The sequence below is a fragment of the Phyllobates terribilis genome, unplaced genomic scaffold, assembly GCF_046119375.1.
Source record: "Phyllobates terribilis strain yellow unplaced genomic scaffold, ASM4611937v1 Scaffold_4__5_contigs__length_816908805, whole genome shotgun sequence".
Lineage (NCBI taxonomy): Eukaryota > Metazoa > Chordata > Amphibia > Anura > Dendrobatidae > Phyllobates > Phyllobates terribilis.
Genome location: NW_027362764.1, coordinates 181,356,787 through 181,377,664, shown reverse-complemented (window position 1 = coordinate 181,377,664; position 20,878 = coordinate 181,356,787).

Here is a 20,878-nt window from a genome sequence, read left to right as displayed (position 1 = left end):
TTTTTTTCTGCATCTAGCTCTGAAAAAATATTTGGGCTTCTAGCAGTGTGTGGGACTTGGTCTATTAGTCCATCTATACTGACCTCCATCAGGTTGCAAATTGAATAAAAAAATTTTCTGCATCTAGCTCTGAAAAAATATTTGGGCTTCTAGCGGTGTGTGGGACTTGGTCTATTAGTCCATCTATACTGACCTCCATCAGGTTGCAAATTAAAAATAATTTTTTTCTGCATCTAGCTCAGAAAAAATATTTGGGCTTCTAGCAGTGTGTGGGACTTGGTCTATTAGTCCATCTATACTGACCTCCATCAGGTTGCAAATTAAAAATAATTTTTTTCTTCATTTAGCTCTGAAAAAATATTTGGGCTTCTAGCAGTGTGTGGGACTTGTTCTATTAGTCATTCTATACTGACGTCCAGCAGGTTGCAAATTGAATATAATTTTTTTCTGCATCTAGCTCTGAAAAAATATTTGGGCTTCTAGCGGTGTCTGGGACTTGGTCTATTAGTCCATCTATACTGACCTCCATCAGGTTGCAAATTAAAAATAATTTTTTTCTGCATCTAGCTCTGAAAAAATATTTGGGCTTCTAGCAGTGTGTGGGACTTGGTCTATTAGTCCATCTATACTGACCTCCATCAGGTTGCAAATTAAAAATAATTTTTTTCTTCATTTAGCTCTGAAAAAATATTTGGGCTTCTAGCAGTGTGTGGGACTTGTTCTATTAGTCCTTCTATACTGACCTCCAGCAGGTTGCAAATTGAATATAATTTTTTTCTGCATCTAGCTCTGAAAAAATATTTGGGCTTCTAGCGGTGTGTGGGACTTGGTCTATTAGTCCATCTATACTGACCTCCATCAGGTTGCAAATTAAAAATAATTTTTTTCTGCATCTAGCTCTGAAAAAATATTTGGGCTTCTAGCGGTGTGTGGGACTTGGTCTATTAGTCCATCTATACTGACCTCCATCAGGTTGCAAATTAAAAATAATTTTTTTCTGCATCTAGCTCTGAAAAAATATTTGGGCTTCTAGCAGTGTGTGGGACTTGGTCTATTAGTCCATCTATACTGACCTCCATCAGGTTGCAAATTGAATAAAAAAAATTTCTGCATCTAGCTCTGAAAAAATATTTGGGCTTCTAGCGGTGTGTGGGACTTGGTCTATTAGTCCATCTATACTGACCTCCATCAGGTTGCAAATTAAAAATAATTTTTTTCTGCATCTAACCCAGCCAATAGTTTTGGCCTAATACCACAGTTTGGCCACTCAGCTCTGCTCGGTTACCATCCATTGTTTTTTTTGTGCAAACAACTCCAGAGTTGTGAATTAGTTAACCACCAAAATGAGTGGAAAAAGGCCTGCTGCTGGTGGAAAGGGGAATAGGCGTGTTGGGAAGGGGAAAAAAGGTTGTGTCCGTGGGGTAGGTGCAGAAGAAAGACCATCTTCCAGCCAAACTAAAATGTCTACTTCTTTTAGCGGACAATGTGATAAGATTCCTTTCTTACGGCCACGCCAATCGCTACAAATTCCAGATGAGGCACAAAAACAGCAGGTGCTTCAACGGATATCAAGTGCTCCTTTAAGTGGGCTCTCCTCCACATCAACTTCAACATCACAAATACTCCAGTCCTCAAAGGTGTCACCCAAATCGCACTTGCTTCCTCACAGCTCCCAAATCTCCAGCTGCCCGTCTGAGTATGAGGTAGAACAGATGGTTGAGTCTGCAGAGCTGTTTACTCATACTATAGCCTGGGAATCAGAGGTCGACTCCAGCGCTTCTGTGAATCCAGACGAGGAAATGATCTGCACTGATGCCCAGAATCTTTATGAGTCGGATCCAGGACCAGACGCAGAAGGTTCTGACCATAATGTAGACCCTCATTCCCAAACTGTAACTCCTGTTGGTGGAGACAATGAGGAAGACGATGATAAGACTCAAATACCTGATTGGAGCGACAACTTTAGTTTTTTGTCAGGGCAGGAACAGGTTGGCTCTGAGGACGACGGGTGTGATAACGCACAGGGTGATGATGATGAGGTCGGAGATCCCACTTACTGTCAACCCACAGTCAGCCAAGAGATGAGGTCAGCAGAGGAGGTGGAGGAAGATGCTAGTGACGACGAGGTCAGGTTGCGCCTTCCTGGACAGAGACGTAGTACTGGAAGCACGTCAACAACTGCATCCTCAAACACAACTCTGCCTCTCACCACAAGTCGTGGTGGCTCTTCAGGTCGCATGGGTGCTAAGCCTTGCATAGCCTGGGCATTTTTTCAGATCGATAAAGATGACCCAACTCGTGTTATCTGTAACATTTGTCAGCAAAAGCTAAGTAGAGGCCAAAAAATACATAGTTTGAGTACTTCATGCATGAACCGGCACATGGACATGAAGCATAAGTTGCAGTGGGAAGCTCAGTGTGCTACAATGCGGTCTAGCCGGCCGGGCCAACCACCGTCTGCCATATCTTGTGCATCCGCGGCCTCTTCATCCTCTGTGACTGGGGGGACAGCAGTCACACCTGTTTTGGGGCGCAGACCTGCCACCTCTTTACCCGCAACAGCCAGCGTGATTGGCAGGTCATCATTTTCTTTGGAGGTGGTAACACCAGCTGGTCTTGAGCGCTGTCCGACATCGATAGCACCACCTTTGGATCAAGGCAACCTAACATGTCCGCCTGCATCTTCCTCACAGACCGGCAGTTTGCCGGGGACACCCTTATCAACCCCGTCTAAGCACAATAGCCAGCCCTCGGTCCCTCAGATGTGGACAAGTAAAAGACCATTTCCTCCTAGCCATGAGAAAGCTAAGAGGTTGAATTTCACCATCTGCAAGCTCTTGGCTACAGAAATGCTGCCTTTCCGCCTGGTGGACACAGAGGATTTTCGAGACCTTATGTCCGTCGCAGTGCCCCAGTACCAGATGCCCAGTCGGCACTACTTCTCAAAGAAAGGTGTGCCTGCGCTCCACCAGCATGTCGCACACAACATCACCGCTTCTTTGAGAAACTCTGTGTGTGACAGGGTGCATTTCACCACAGACACTTGGACGAGTAGGCATGGACAGGGGCGTTACATGTCGCTGACTGGGCACTGGGTAACTATGGTGACAGCAGGACAAGGGGCTGCTGTCCAAGTCTTGCCGTCCCCACGAGTTGTGCGTCAATCCTCTTTATGTCATTTTTCCTCCACTGCTTCTGCCTCCTCAACCTCCTCTCGGTCTTCCACCTGCACCCAAAGGCTGTCTGGTCATGCCACAAGCTTTCTAACTGCGCAGAAGGGATCCTGCACACCTCCTTACTATGCTGGCAGTAGGGCTCAACGTCATCAGGCGGTTTTTACATTGAAATGTCTGGGAAATGTGAGTCACACAGCTGAGGAGTTGTGGTCAGCTCTGGAGAACCAATTTCATGAATGGTTGTCTCCACTGGACCTGAAACCAGGGAAGGCCGTGTGCGACAATGCTGCAAACCTGGGTGCGGCCCTTCGCCGGGGCAATGTCACACACGTGCCTTGTATGGCTCACGTGTTGAACCTGGTTGTCCAGCAATTTTTAGCCCACTATCCCAGACTAGATGGCCTTCTGCAGAGGGCACGGTCGCTGTGTGCTCACTTCCGCCGTTCGCATCCCGCAGCTCAGCGACTTACATCTCTACAGAAGTCGTTGGGCCTGCCACTTCACCGGCTAAAATGCGATGTGCCTACCCGGTGGAATTCAACTCTGCACATGTTGCAGCGACTGTGGCAGCACCGACAAGCCCTGGTGCAATACGTTCTGACGTATAGCCTGGGCCAACGAGATTCAGAGGTGGGGCAAATCACGCTGGAGGAGTGGTCTCAGATCAGGGACCTATGCACCCTTCTGCACAGTTTTGAAATGGCGACGAAGATGTTTAGTGCTGACGATGCCATTATCAGCATGACTATTCCGGTGATTTACATGCTGGAGCACATGTTAAACAGAATTCGGAGTCAGGTGGTGGCACAAGAGGAGGTGGAGGAAGTAGAGGAGGAGGAGTTGTATGCGGAAGGGCTAACATCTGCAAGGTCCAGACGGTCGGCAGCACCAAGGCGGCAGGCATGTGAGGGTGGGGGAGATGATTTTAGCAGGGCGCATGGTAGCAGCCAAACTAGTGAGGAAGGTGCAGGAGCCCAGGAAGAAGTGGAGGACGAACTGATGGAAGACTCATCAGATGAGGGAGACCTTGATCACATTTCTGTTGTGCGAGGTTGGGGGGAGAGGACAGAGGAAGGAAGCATGATTGCTACCTCGCCACCAACACAACAGGGACTTGGTGCTCCTGGATGCTCAACACACATGAGTGCCTTCTTGCTGCACTACCTGCAACATGACCCTCGAATTGTGAGAATTAGAAATAATCCTGACTACTGGGTTGCCACACTGTTAGATCCCCGGTACAAAAGTAAATTTGCAGAAATTATTCCTGCCATAGAAAGGGATGCACGCATGCAGGAGTATCAGCAGAGACTGTTGCAGAATCTTACATGTGCTTTTCCACAAAATACCAGTGGTGCACGTAGTGAATCTCACAGTTGCAACTTGCCAACCGTGGGACCGTCAAGTGTTCAGCACTCAAACCGTAACAGAACCACAGTATCTGCTGGTAACATCAATTTTGCGGAATCATTTCACCACTTTTTTAGCCCATCCTTTGCAAGGCCACAGGAGACAAGAAGTCTGACACATAGTCAACGCCTAGAGACGATGGTACAGGAGTATCTCCAAGTAAACATTGAAGCCACGACTGTGTCACTGGACCCTTGCTCTTTTTGGGCTTCCAATCTGGATAAATGGCCGGAGCTAGCCACTTACGCCTTGGAGATCTTGTCATGCCCCGCAGCCAGCGTTCTGTCTGAACGTGTGTTCAGCGCTGCTGGTGGTGTGCTGACAGATAAGCGCACGCGGCTCTCCACTGATAATGTAGACAGACTCACGTTCATAAAGATCAACAAATCATGGATCCGAAACGACTTTTCTACCCCTGTGTCATCCTGGGGAGAGTAAAAGCTTGATGATTGGTTAAAATCACCCTACCAACCGTTTTAAGCTTTCAAATTACTAATCATGTTTATCTGTATCTTGACTGGAAAATAATTTGGGCTTTGTAGCAGTGTGCAGCACTGATCCTATTAGGCCATCTATAATAAGCTTCACCAGACTTAAAATTAAAAATAATTTTTAGCTGCATCTAGCCCGGAAAATAATTTTGGGGCTCCGAGATGCGCAAGACACATAAGTGCCTTCTTGCTGCACTACCTGCAGCATGACCCTCATATTGTCAGAATTCGAAGTAATCATGACTACTGGGTTGCCACACTCTTAGATCCCCCAAACTTTTCGATCAACCTTTTCATTTTAATAAAGACCAAAAAAATGGTCATTTTTGAAATTATAAGCATTAGCAGGTTGTTAGAAACTGAAATCAAACAGTTTTCAACTCAAAACTTTATTCTAGGTGATGTTACATTTTCACATAGGACCCCTTGTTCGAAAGGAGCTTCTGAACTCTCTCGTCCATTGAATTTGTCAGGTTTTGGATGGTTTCTGTTTCAATTGTTTTGCATGAGGACAGAATACCCTCCCAGAGCTGTTGCTTAGATGTGAACTGCCTCCCGCCATCATAGACACTCCTTTTAATGATGCTCCAAAGGTTCTGAATGGGGTAGAGGTCAGGGGAGCATGGGGGTCACACCATAAGTTTGTCCCCTTTTATGCCCATATCAGCCAGAGATGCAGATGTTTTATGTGCAGCATGAGATGGTGCATTATCATGCAGAAAAATGATCTTGCTGTGAAATACACGGTTCTTCTTCTTGAACCATGGCAGGAAGTGCTGTTTGAGAAAATCCACATACATTATGGAGTTCATCTTTAGCGCCTTCAGGGATCCTAAAGGGGCCGACAATCTCTCTCCCCATGATTCCAGCCCAAAACATTACTCCACCTCCTCCTTGTTGGCGCTGTAGCCGTGTTTGCGTGGGGTGTCCATCAACCAGCCATCCTCCACTCCATTCATCTGGACCATCGAGCGCTGCACGGCACTCATCCGTGAACAAAACAGTTTTGAAATCAGTCTTCATGTAATGTTTGGCCCACTGGAGCCGTTTCTGCTTGTGTGAAGTGGATAGAGGAGGTCGACAGGATGGCATATGCACAGCTGCAAACCTCTGAAGGACCCTGCATCTTGTTGTTCGGGGGACGTTGGAGGCACAAGCAGCTTCAAAAACTTGTCTGCTGCTATGACAAGGCTTTTTTGCCGCTGCTGTTTCAACCTGACGTAATTGTCTGTAGGAAAGAGTCCTCAATTTGCCCTTATCAGCACGCACACGTGTGTACTGTGAATCAGCTACATACTTCTTGATTGCCAAGACACTTCATCCTGATCATCGCACAATGTTGATTGTAGTCATGCCTTGACCTAAACACTCCACAATTTGTTGCTTCTCAGCAGCCGACACATCCTTTTTCTTTCCCATTTTGACAGAAAATATAGGCTGCTTAATAATGTGAGAGAGCCTTCTTAAGTAGTCTTGCCTTTCATTGGACACACCTGCCAAACTAATTAGCACAGGTGTCTGCAATTGCTTACAGTGATATAAAGAGCCCTGACACACATCACCATCAATGAGTTTAACTGACAAACAAACAAATTCTTCCCTTATCACTCCTAAACACTTTTTGCATAATAATTTGGAACGCGGTGTACATGTGCTTTTCCACAAAACACCAGTGGTTCACGTAGTGAATCTTACAGTTCTAACTTGCCAACCGTGGTCTGTATGGAATTGTTCAATAAAGGTCCCAAAATTAAGATAACATAGATGGGAGAGGTCTCTATGAATAGGAATTCCTAAGTATTTGATACCCTGTGAGGGCCAGGCAAAGGGAAAGTTGGACTGGATGGAATCCTATATGGATTTAGGGAGGGAGACATCGAGGGCCTCAGACTTCGCTGCATTGATTTTAAAATTTTACCATGTAACAAAGTGATCTATTTCAGCCATAACAGCAGGGATGGATATATGTGATTGAGTGATATATACTAGGACATCATCAGCAAATAGAGAGCACTTGTACTCGGTGCCTCCCACCTCAATCCACCTAATATTGGGGTTATGGCGAATTGATGAGAGCAGGTGCTCCGTCACTAGGATGTATAAGAGAGGGGACAGAGGACATCCCTGCCTTGTCCCATTGGTGATTGTGAAAGGTGATGAAAATGTTCTGACGCACCCCCTGGGCCTTGGGACACCCGGAGCCGGACCCTTTTTGGTGGATGCTGGTGGTTGTAGTCTTCGTGGCGGCGATCCGGTTCCGTGGCTCAGGGCGGTCAAACCAGTGGCGGAACTATTTATGTGGTTTTGATGTTTAAATGTCCGACTACGCCACCCGTGGATTGCGGTCAGAGTGAACCACCGCTACAGGGCAGACCGCTAAGGCTGGTATTGTGGGTGCAGCAGAGCGTAGCATAACTCCCCACGGGAGGAGTATAGCCTCAGGGCAGTGTATGCGGAGGATGGGGGTGATGGTGCAGGGCAGCAGCAGTAACGACACGGAGTCAGTGATGCAGTTCAGGGCCTTTACTCACAGTTCTTATTATCCAGACCACGTCTGCAGGTAACGGCTGCCCACGTCGTACTGTGCTCACCAGGTAAGGGGCTCAGACAACTCCCAGATAACTTTGGAGCGATTCACAGGACCCCCTTTGTGTGTCCTTTGTCTGGCCTTTCTTACCAACACTTCTGTCCGGCTGCCTCCCGCCTCCTCTTGGTAAACTTGGCGCCAGTTTCCCTGACCCTATGTGGTGCCTTCCTAGCGGGTGGAGCAAGGGGCTGCGCCACATAAAATGTCAGAGCCTCCGGTTTCTAGCTGAGGGTCGTTTCCTGCCTCCACTAGTTCGGGGACCGGTCTCCCCCTTTGGCCTGACCCCTCCACGCAGGTGGATTCGGGCGTGCGGTGGCGACTCGCCCGTCCGCACCCCTGGGATCCCTTCATTCCTCGTTCCTGGAGCCTTCTCCGCTCCTCTTCCTTCCTTCTCCCTCTTGCAGGCCTGGGCCTCTGTTACTAGGCCCGCCTCCGGAGCAGAGCTCATGCAGAGCCCCTGCTCCCTGCCACTTCTGCTCAGACTTCTCTGCACTGAACTAAGATGGTGCCCACCTTTTATACTCCCTTCTCAATGCACCCAGGAACTGCTTCCTCCCTGCTCCTGCACTGCAGGGTTCCCCTTCCTCAGTGTTCCCTCCCCACACTCCAGCCAGGGACAGGGACTGTCGTGCCCATCTCAGGGGCATATTGGTCGCCCTGCCCCACGGCAATGTGGTGTAATGCATGCAGGTGTCGGGTCCTGATCCACACTCCATCCTTATCTGAGAGTGAGATATCACACCTCTGGGTGAGGTGCAATACGTCTGTAGCAACCGAGCCCTCGGTGCTACAGTTCCATTTATCTTCAGCCTAGGTGACGTATTGTGATACAGGGCCGTGATTTTGGCTATAAAAGGGTCCCCTAGACCCCTACCCCAAGCTTTTTAAGAGAATCATATATGGCGTGCCAGGAGACTCTATGGAATGCTTTCTCAGCATCCAACGAGAGTATCTACTTACAAATTTTTAACTGCATCTAGCCCAGGAAATACTTTGTGCCTAGTAGCAGTGTCTGCTAGTCAGCGGATTATCCCGGCTGTTAAGCAAGCTACACCACCTGTAGTTTGGACACTTAATTTTTTCAAAGGAAATGCTTCGGGACCACGGGATACTTAGTGAAGAGCATCAGGAGGCACCCCAAGGCATAGGGGCTGGGACTGGCACTAGGATGCCTTGCGGTGGACAGCCGAGCTCGATCCTTATAAAAGCTTTTTAACTGCAGCAGCTTTAGTGGACGCTACTGGAGCTGGAATTACGCGGCTGCTGGCATGAGACTTGCCCTCCAATAGATCCTTGTAAATGGATTTAAAGTGTATTCATTCAAATTAGAGGGACAATTTAAATTAAAAAGCTTAGAGCTGCCTCCACCACAGGGGGGCTCTCTCGACCCACCAGCGGACAGGCACCAGTATTGGGAGAGGGGGGCTGGCCATCAGGGTTCACCGCGGCTCTGGCACAAACCCGGCGACACGGAGGTGGCACGGGCAGGAGCGGACTGGTCGTCTCGGCTTCTCACTTTTTGGATTTTAGAAGGGCATGACATGCCTATATCTGTGTCTCCCCCTCCTTTTACTCCTCCACCTCTTTTCTTTTCGCATGACTATATGCACTTGTCACTTTTCCATGTGTTAGTTGTGTCTTCTGAGCAGTTTGTCAGCTTTTGGACACCTTTGAAGGTGTTTTCTATGTGTTTCTATGTGTTTTTGTTTGCCTGCCATTGGTTTTAACGGTGTTCGAAGGTGTTCGACGAACAGTTCGACGAACAGTTCAGCGAACACACGGGTGTTCGACGAACCGAACCGAACTCGAACACTACGGGGGTGGCTCAACACTAATGTCCAGCACCGCACACATTTTACGTTTGAAAGCTGCTAAGGTACCGGGTTTACCTTAATACGTCGGTAACCATTTGGCCCCCGGTACATACGGCAAGGCAATTGGCATTATCGGTGCCATCGGTCCAGATGCTGCTTCTCCTTCACCAGCTGAGGAACTGGCTGCTGCTGCGTCTCGGGCATCCCCTCCCTCAAGGTCTCGGATATTGTTTGCTTCACTCATGACGGTGCCCCCCTAGTTAACAATTGCCAGCCGCTACAAATAACTCCTTCAGTAACCGGTGACTCAAAAAAAAATATGGCGGAGCTATCCTTGCGCTCCTTTAGCCACGCCCCCGCGACTCTCTTCGCTCTGTGACGCAGTTTAATTTCTCTATGACGCAGTAATGACGGCCCATTTTACAGTACAAAATTTTCAATAAAGTCCAATTTAAGCACACAGTACCCGGTTATACCGGGCCACATATCCTGTTGGTGATGCCAAACTGAGTCGGTCGACAGGGGTAGGGGTACTCGGATACCGGGATGGATGGGTTACTTCTGTGGTGAGCACGGTTGCTCGTTTCCCAGTTCCGTGCCCTGGACCGTCAGTAAAGGGATGGGGGGTGAGGATGATGGGAGTATTGTATCCTGACGCCTCCTGTGGTAACTGGTAAAATCGGTTACCAGTGCTGTGTATGGTTGCTGAGGTGATCGGCATACGGCTTGTACGAACGCTATAGGCAGTAATGTCAAAGTAGGCACACACACATTAAGTCTTTGTTTCAGTACCTTTCTTTTACTGGTGTCCGGTAACATGTACAGTTCAGGAGGGTAACCAGGTTTTCGGCGCAGGCAGAGATATTCACTCTGGAGATTTGTGAGGCCTCCTCTAACAATGTGTGCGTTGTTTGGGATCAGTCCTGCCTTAAGCTGAACCTGCCACCTTCACTTTCTTTGGGGTCCTTCTCCACAACTGACAATGAGGGCCTTTCCTTGGGGCTACCAATTCTCTTTCTGGGCCCCTGGTCCTATACTTGGTCAAGTTTGGCACCTCTTTCCCCTTCTTCTCCAGGGGGAGTAGATCCTCCTGATCTGTCTGGGTTTTCTATGCTATTACTGAATTAATAGCAATCTCGGACTCCGGTGTCCGGGTGAGCTAAAGGGATAATAGTTTTATCTCTTTCTTTCTCCTTCTAGCCTCCGTCCCTCTCTCTAGGGAGCTTCACAACACAGACCTGTTTCCTAGTTCAGGGCTTCACTGGTCCTCAGCCAACAGCTCTCTGTCTCTCCCCTCCTTCACCCGTCTCTAGACTAACTGCCGCTTTGCTGTCTCCCTGGAAACTGACTCCTCCCCTCAGACCTGGGATGGAAGGTGTTGTGTGTGCCCAAGTGTACATCTCTCCCTGCACCTATGGATCCTGTGGTAATCCCCTGCAGGGGTGCCACACAAGTTTGCACAAATTTTGTTCCTGTCTTGTTGAAATTTGGGGCCAAAATGAGAAGAAACAAAGCCACACATGGCCTCCTTAGCTGTATGAGTGGGATCATAGACTAACTGGACAGGTTGTTGGAAAGCATATTCTCTTACCATACTTCTAGATGCAATCTGCTTAGTGCATTCAAATACATGCGCTTGCTCCTGTGAGATACATAAATTAGATAAAACTACTTCTTCATCTTACACTTATGTGATATTGAAGAAAGGTAATAAAGTACTGCAGCAGCCTTAGCTGCCCTCATCTACCACTCTGTTTCTTTTGCCCCAGGAATTGTTTCCTTTGTGTCTTAGTCTTAAGTCATGAAATAATCTGGCTAGCAGCATTCTTTATTCATTTATCAGTGAAACCAACAAAGTCCCTAGTTTTCCAAATACACCCATAATTGTGGGCAATATCAAAAGCGTATCTAGAATGAGTGCACACATTAGCATTCTTACCTTGGGCCAGCTTAAACACATCAGTCAGCACCATGAGCTCCTACAATGTGGTGATTTTCCAGGAGGGAATAGTTATTGTATTTTTACCTTATTGTGGGTGACTACAGCATAACCTGACTTGTATGATCCTTCTTGGTGGTACCTAGATCTATGAAAAATGTACAAAAAAAATAAAATTTGAATTAAAAATATGTTCAAATACATTGTCAAATCTTTGCATTTAAATTTTCAGCAGTTCTAAATTGCTATAGGTATGTTTTCTTCTGTCAGGCCATTTTTTTTATGGCAGCAATCGTCATCTCTTCATCAATCTCAGAATTATCCTACATGTCATGCACTTCTTTGTCATCAATTGCTGTACTCTCCTCCTCTTTTGGACCCTGTGGCAAAAGTGTTGCAAGGCTCAAAACTGTAAAATATTTATTGGTGATGTTGGAATTGGTAAAGCATAGAAACCTCATATTTAATTAGACAAACAGCAGACAATTGTTTTGTTTGTGCTTGGTTTTGGATCACTGCTAGACATATATAAAGGGCATTACTGTATTAGTCCCCAGAGGCAGGTATCAGATGTGTTTGCACATTGGGGGCTAAATTTATTTAATTATCTGAACTGCTAGTGATCACCTGCACTAATCCAACATTGTCAGCCCAGATGTTAGTGATTTTTATGCTTTTTAGTTTTCTAACAAAACCTGAAGGATATTTCTGTGGATCTGGCAGTTGGCTTGCTATGGCCATCTGTTCCGATTGTGACTAGGGTTTATATCAAGTGGTTGTTGTCTCTGGAACACTTCCAGCAGCATCCAGAGGACTCCGAAAGACCTGCTTAAAATGGGATAAACCTGATTTGGCCCTCTGGAGCCAATTGAGGTAATAAATGCAGGGTAGTCTGAGGCTGAGAGTTGGAGGTAAGCATGTGACTTTGAGTATATACACATTTAAACATTTTGGTCCCCCTACACACACACGTTAGAATGTTACAATACCAGCTATCTTTGGTGTTGGTGAAGGGCTCTTGTCTTACCACTGTACCCTGAAAAGGGTATGGGAGCGACATATAGAGTGCTACTTAGTATGCATTAGCATTGCCTTACTGTGTACCACATCAGAGTCCTCTTCAGGCAACAGAACCTTTTTTTAATCAAGAAACTTTTATTTAAGCCACAAATCAAAGTTAACAATATTAATTTGTAATCAACCAAAAGCATTGTAAAATATTACATCAAAGACATATATAAAACAAACAAATAGTAGTATAGTCCATACAAAAAAAAAATACTTATATTAACCCTTTCACCACCTTGAGATTTTCTGTTTTTGAGCTTTCGTTTTTTGCTCCCTTTCTTCCCAGAGCCATAACTTTTTAATTTTTCTGTCAATATAGCCATATGAGGGGTTGTTTTTTTTAAATGAGTTGTACTTTTGAATGACACCATTAATTTTACCATATAGTGTACTGGAAAATGGGGAAAAAAATCCAAATGTGATGAAATTGCAAAAAAAGTGTAATTCCACAATTGCTTTTTTTATTTACCATGTTCACGAAATGCTAAAACTGACCTGCCATTATGATTCTAGAGGTCAATACTAGTATGCATATATAAAACATGCATAGGTGCTCTTTTATTTAAGTGGTGAAAAAAAAATCTAAAGTTTGCAAGAAAAAAATATGTTGCCGTTTCTGAGACCCCTAGCGTCCCTAATTTTCAGGATCTGGGGCTGGGTGAGGGCTTATTTTTTGAGTGCTGAGCTGATGTTTTTATTGATAGCATTTTGGGGTAGATACGATGTTTTCATCACCCGTTATTGCATTGTATTGCAATGTTCCTGCGGCCAGAAAAACGTAATTATGGTGTTTCAGTTTTTTTTTATTGTTATGCCGTTTACCAATCTGATTAATTTACTTTAGATTTTGATATATCAGACATTTCTGAATGCATTGATACCAAATATGTGCATTTTTTATTTTGAATGCGGCAAAAGGGTGGTGATTTTAACTTTTTATATATTTTTTAAAACATTTTTTCTTAACTTTTTACTGGTTTCAATAGTCCCCTTAGGAGACTTGAAGCTGTTATCATCCAATCCCCTGTGTCACATTTAGTAGGGCTTCAGCCCTCTTATGAATAGCAATGAACGTCTGCCATGGGCTGGCATAGGCATTCATAGGTGATTTACGGTGACAGGCACTGAGGTCTTCTGCAGACCCCCGGCTGTCATGACAACCAAATGGCACCCCGCAATCATGTGACAGGGGCATAGATGAACGGGTATTGTGAAGCGCTTCAGCCTGGCACATATTAAATGCCACTGTCAGAGATTGACAACGGCATTTAACTTGTGAACAGCCGCGGGTGGATCTCGAATCCACCCGAGGCTGTTAGAGGCACAAAACAGCTGATCAGATCAGCTGTCATGGGCAGGGAAAGATGTGGGCTTAGCACCCGAGGCTGCATCAAATGCAGGGACACTACCTTGGACGTACCTATATGTCCAATGTTGGGAAATGGATTAAGACTAGTGTTGAGCGAGCACTAAAATTCTCGGGTGCTCGAAGCTCGGGCCAAGCTCACTGTGATACTCGGGTGCTCGACCCGAGCAACGAGCCCAATGTTAATCTATGGGAGACCCGAACATTTTTGCGGCGGCTCCCCCGGCAGTCTGTAGAAAGCCTAAAAAGTGCCCAAAACGATAGTGACAGTGCTCAAATGACATGGGGACAGCATGGGGATCGCCCCTGGAAGCATTTCTGACCCCCAGGTCACTGCTGTCAACAACGTGGTCAGAGGTATTAAGCCACTTTTACAGGCTCACAATAAAACGTTCAAAAATGAAAGTGAAAGTGCTTTCCTGTGAAATATGTTAACTCCTTAACGACCATGGGTCTTTCAGTTTTTGTGTTTTCCTTTTTTGCTCCCCTTCTTCCCAGAGCCAGAACTTTTTTAATTTTCGTTCAATATGGCCATGTGAGGGCTTATTTTTTGCGGGACGAGTTGTACTTTTAAAGACCATCACTGGTTTTACCATATCGTGTGCTGGAAAATGGGAAAAAAAATTCCAAGTGCAGTGAAACTGCAAAAAAATGCAATTCCACAGTTGTTTTTTGGGTCCTTTTTTACCACGTTCACAGATTGCTAAAACTGACCTGCCATCATTATTTTCCAGGTCGTTACGAGTTCATAGACAACAAACATGTATAGGTTCTTTTTTATTTAAGTGGTGAAAAAAAAATCCAAAGCTTGCTAAAAAACAAAAAAAAATGACGCCATTTTCCGAGACCCTTAGCTTCTCCATTTTTCGGGATCTGGGGCCAGCTGAGGGCTTATTTTTTGCATGCCGGGCTGACGTTTTTATTGATACCATTTTGGGGCAGATCCGATGTTTTGATCGCCCGTTATTGCATTTTATTGCAAAGTTGTAGCGACCAAAAAAACTTAATTCTGGCGTTTAAAGGTTTTTTCTCATTACACCGTTTACTGATTGTATTAATTTTTCTTTTATATTGATAGATCGGGCGATTCTGAACGCGACAATACCAAATATGTGTATGTGTTGTTTTTTTTTATATATATATATTTTATTTTGAATGGGGCGAAAGGGGGGTGACTTAAACTTTTATATATTTTTTATATTTTTTATTTTTTTAAAAACTTTTTTTTTACACTTTCTGCTTGCTTCTATAGTCTCCAGAGGAGACTAAAAGCAGCAGTTGTCTGATTGCTTCTACTGCATACAAGCGATGAGCAGATCGCTTGTATGCAGGAGAAATGCTCACTTGCTATGAGCGCTGACCACTAGGTGGCGCTCATAGCAATTGAGACATGACAACCACAGGCGTCTGCTACAGACCCTGAGTTGTCATGCCCACCCATTGGTGACGCGCGATCACGTGACGGGGTCACTGATGGGCGGGGCTTAGGACTCCCAGAAGCGCGAGTTAAATGCCACTGTCAGAGATTTAACATGTTAACAGCCGCGGGTGGATTGCGATTCCAATAATCAGCTGACATGTGCTCGCTTCAGTGCGGGCTCACCGCCGGAGCCCCCGCTGTACCGGCCTTCCCGACCTGGTGCGTACTATTACTGACCAGGTCGGAAAGGGGTTAAGGAACATCCTTTCCAGGGTAAAGACTTGTGTATAAGGTAAAATAAATAACCAAAAACAAAAATACTCCTCCACACCTTGGGCTATGTTCACAAGTAGCATTTTTCATGTGTTTTTGCACGTTTGTATTGCTTTCAACCGTGACAAATGCATTCACCGGGAAATGTCATTTTAACATTTTACAACCTTATCTGGCCATGTGCTGTGTGACACATGCATACAGTGCTAAAAAGACATGGGAACAGCATGAGGAAGACCCCTGGAAGCATCTCTGACACCCAGGTCACTGCCTAAAAGTGTGCCCATCAGAAGTGATCCTTGCCGCATCAGAAGATGCAGACTTGCAACTATCCCCGTGCAAGTCTTTGTCCCAGGGCAGTGTTCAATTGTACCTCCCCCATAACTTGCAATACAAGCGCAAGTATGCAGCCTGCCACCCACCCACCCTAGGCTGCAATACCATACTGTTTGCTTGCTTGCACTTGAAATTGGGCCATTTAGGCATGTGGAGGTGGAATCTGGCCACCACGTCATGGCTGCGTCGGTAGCCTGGTATTGATACTCAGTCCCCAGCCGCCCGGCGGCGGGGTGTCCACGCTTGGTCCCAAGCCGCCAGGGGGCGGCCGGGTGTCCATACTCAGTCCCCAGACGCCCCGCGGCCGGGTGCCCACACACAGTCCCTAGCCGCGTGGGGGTGGACGGGTGTCCATAAACGGTCCCCAGCCGCACCTATTTGTCCCGGTGCGCCTTATACACAAGCGCGCATACCAAAACATTACCTGTGCCTTCCCCAGTGCATTTAGTGGGAAGGACAGCCTAACCACAAACACGTGGACAAGTGAATGTGGCCAGGAATGGTCCATCTCACTGACGCCTTCACACTGGGTTAATATTGTGGAAGCCGGGACACAGTTGGACACAGGGATGCAACACGTCCTCCAGACATAGAGGATTGCGGGTCTTGGGTCAATCAGGCTTCAACACAAAGTTCAGAAGGTAGACAGCAGCAGTGGTCGGCCTCCTACACAACGAGTAAATTATTCATGATCATGAGGCCATCCACCTCCTTAGCTTTCTGTTCCTTGGAATGCAAGCGCATGTATGTAGTAGCAGCTAGGCCTGAGGTGGTCAGCGTTTTGGCGCATATTATACCTCCTTCGAGGATTGCTGGATGTTTTCCTGCTACTATCCCAGTTCTATGACTCCCGTTAAAACAAAGCTTCAGGTGATGAATGATGGATGAGGTGGTGGCAAAGGAGAAAGAGCAGGAGGAACAGGGACCATTCACATCAATATCAGGCCAGCCAACCACACATGTCTTGTAGGATATGTTTCTGTACCAAAAGGAGCGGTTCAGCTACACAGTTATAAGGCATACAGTGAATGCAATGCCTACCAAAAATTTTGAGGCACTCCAATGCCCCTTGGAAGTGACATGGAGGTCAGAGGGCCATAACTAAACCGTTTTTTCCAATTATAGCAACTGGGTCTCCTGTACACTGTTGGCCTAAGCAGGGAATGGAAGGCTTTCCAAAAATTATTAGGCACTGCAATGCCCCTTGAAACAGACGTGGATTACAGCGTATTAAAAACATTTTACCCATTATTGGGGAGTGGGTCTCCCTTAGTGTTCGCCTATGCATTGAAAAGCAAAAGCTGACAAAAATTATGAGGAAATGCAATGCCTGTTGCAAGAGTCGTGGAGGTTAGAGGTAATTAAAAACAACATGTCAATGCCCCTTGGAAGAGCTATGGAGTTCAGAGTGGTTTAACAAGACGGTTTTAATGCCCCTTAGAAGAGATGTGGAGTTCACAGTGGTTTAACAAGACAGTTTTAATGCCCTTTGGAAGAGATGTGGAGGTCACAGTAGCTTAACAAGATGGTTTTAATGCCCCTTGGAAGAGACGTGGAGTTCAGAGTGGTTTAACAAGACAGTTTTAATGCCCCTTGGAAGAGTGGTGGAGGTTACAGTGGAATAAAAAGACAATATCAATGCCCCGTGGAAGAGACGTGGAGGTCACAGTAGCTTAACAAGACGTTTTTAATGCCCCTTGGAAGTGTGGTGGAGGTCGCAGTGGAATAAAAAGACAATATCAATGCCCCTTGGAAGAGTGGTGGAGGTTACAGTGGAATAAAAAGACAATATCAACGCCCTGTGGAAGAGACGTGGAGGTCACAGTAGCTTAACAAGACGCTTTTAATGCCCCTTGGAAGAGTGGTGGAGGTCGCAGTGGAATAAAAAGACAATATTAATGACCCTTGGAAGAGACGTGGAGGTCACAGTAGCTTAACAAGATGATTTTAATGCCCCTTACAAGAGCCATGCAGTACAGCATATTAAAAACATTATTCCCATTATTGGGGAGTGGGTCTCCCATAGTCTTTGCCTATGCCTTCCAAGCAAAAGCTGCCAAAAATTAGGAAGGGGGAACTTGCAATGTCCCTTACAAGAGCCATGCAGTACAGCATATTAACCCCTTCAGGACCCAGCCTATTTTGACCCTAAAGACCTTGGCATTTTTGTCAATTCTGACCAGTGTCCCTTTACGAAGTAAAAACTCTGGAACACTTCAACGGATCCTAGCGATTCTGAGATTGTTTTTTCGTGACATATTGGGCTTCATGTTAGTATTAAATTTAGGTCGATAATATTTGCGTTTATTTGTGAAAAAATCAAAAATATGGGAAAAATTTTGAAAATTTTGCAATTTTCAAATTTTGAATTTTTATTCTGCTAAACTAGAGAGTGATGTGACACAAAATAGTTAATAAATAACATTTTCCACATGTCTACTTTACATCAGCACAATTTTGGAAAAAAAAAAATTTTTGGTAGGAAGTTAGAAGGGTTCAAAGTTCATCAGCAAATTTTCTTTTTTCCAGCAAAATTTGCAAAGCCATTTTTTTTAGTGACCACATCACATTTGAAGTCCCTTTGAGGGGTATACATGACAGAAAACACCCAAAAGTGACACCATTCCAAAAACTGCACCCCTCAAGCTACTCAAAACTACATTCAAGAAGATTATTAACCCTTCAGGTGCATCACAGGAACTAAAGCCACATGGAAGAAAAAAATGAACATTTTTATTTTTCTAACAAAAATTTTCTTTTAGCCTAAATTTTTTAATTTTCACATGGGTAACAGGATAAAATGCATCCTAAAATTTGTTGGTCAATTTCTCCTGAGTACACTGATACCTCATATGTGGTCATAAACCACTGTTTGGGCACACGGCAGGTCTCAGAAGGGAAGGAGCGCCATTTTACTTTTTGAATGGAAAATTAGCTCCAAAAGTCAAATTGCGCTCCTTCTCTTCTGAGCCCTGCCATGCGCCCACACAGTGGTTTATGACCACATATGAGGTATCAGTGTACTCAGGAGAAATTGACCAACAAATTTTAGGATGCATTTTATCCTGTTACCCATGTGAAAATTAAAAAATTTAGGCTAAAAGAAAATTTTTGTGAAAAAAAAAGTACTTTTTTGTTTTCACAGATCATTTTGTGAAGCACCTGGGGGTTCCAAGTGCTCACTATGCATCTAGATAGGTGCCTTGGGGGGTCTAGTTTCCAAAATGGGGTCACTTGTGGGGGAGCTCCACTTTTTAGGCACATTAGGGGCTCTCCAAACGCAACATGGTGTCCGCTAACAATTTGAGCCGATTTTCCATTCAATTTGTTTGCGGACACCATGTCCCGTTTGGAGAGCCGCTGTGTGCCCAAACATTGGAGCTCACCTACAAGTAACCCCATTTTGGAAACTATACCCCCCAAGGCACCTATCTAGATGCATAGTGAGCACTTGGAACCCCCAGATCCTTCACAAATTAATCCGTAAAAATCAAAAAAGTGTTTTTTTTTCCACTTTTTCATTTTTATGAATCAATTTGTGAAGCACCTGGGGGTTCCAAGTGCTCACTATGCCTCTAGATAGGTGCCTTGGGGGGTCTAGTTTCCAAAATGGGGTCACTTGTGGGGGAGCTCCAATGTTTGGGCACACAGCGGCTCTCCAAAAGCAACATGGTGTCCGCTAACAAATTGTCGACTCAAATTGTTAGAAGACACCATGTTGCGTTTGGAGAGCCGCTGTGTGCCCAAACATTGGAGCTCCCCCACAAGTGACCCCATTTTGGAAACTAGACCCCCCAAGGCACTTACCTAGATGCATAGTGAGCACTTGAAACCCCCAGGTCCTTCACAAATTAATCCGTAAAAATAAAAAAGTGTTTTTTTTTCCACTTTTTCATTTTTATGAATCAATTTGTGAAGCACCTAGGGGTTCCAAGTGCTCACTATGCATCTAGATAGGTGTCTTGGGGGGTCTAGTTTCCAAAATGGGGTCACTTGTGGGGGAGCTCCAATGTTTGGGCACACAGCGGCTCTCCAAATGCAACATGGTGTCCGCTAACAAATTGTCGGCTCAAATTGTTAGAAGACACCATGTTGCGTTTGGAGAGCCGCTGTGTGCCCAAACATTGGAGCTCCCCCACAAGTGACCCCATTTTGGAAACTAGACCCCCCAAGGCACCTATCTAGATGCATAGTGAGCACTTGGGACCCCCAGGTCCTTAGGAAATTAATCCGTAAAAATAAAAAAGTGTTTTTTTTTTTCACTTTTTCATTTTTATCAATCAATTTGTGAAGCACCTGGGGGTTCCAAGTGCTCACTATGCATCTATATAGGTGCCTTGGGGGGTCTAGTTTCCAAAATGGGGTCACTTGTTGGTGAGCTCCAATGTTTGGGCACACAGGGACTCTCCAAACGCAAAGGGTTCCAATTTGTTAGCGGACACCATTGTGTAGTGCATGTCAGGTTGGTGTGCGGTGTGGTATATTGTAGTGCATACACCACACACACACACACACACACACAACACACACACACAATCTCATACACTACAACACACACACACCAACCTGACATAGCCTCCTCAGCTGAGTACGCCCTAGACTGGGATGAGCGGGACGGGCGGGACATTTTGTGTGCTTTGTGCGTGTGTAAAAAAAAAAAAAATCTAAACTTTATTATAGTGTGAGTTTCACAAAAAGTGTCCAAATTAAGATAATAGTACTTCCAAACAATCAATTATTACCACACAAATTTTTTTTACCAGGATATATTATGATTACCCAGTAAAACATGAAGTACCAAAAATAATTTAAAAATAAGTATTTTATTTAGACATATAAAAATCCAAATTAGAATCATAAAAAGAGAAAGGTACCAAACATGAGGAGGCAGGAGAAACAACACTGAAATCTTTGGGAAAACTTGAGTAGTCTTATGATTATGCTGTGGATGAAGCACTCATCACAAATAGAAAAAATATAGTGGTGTTATATATAGCA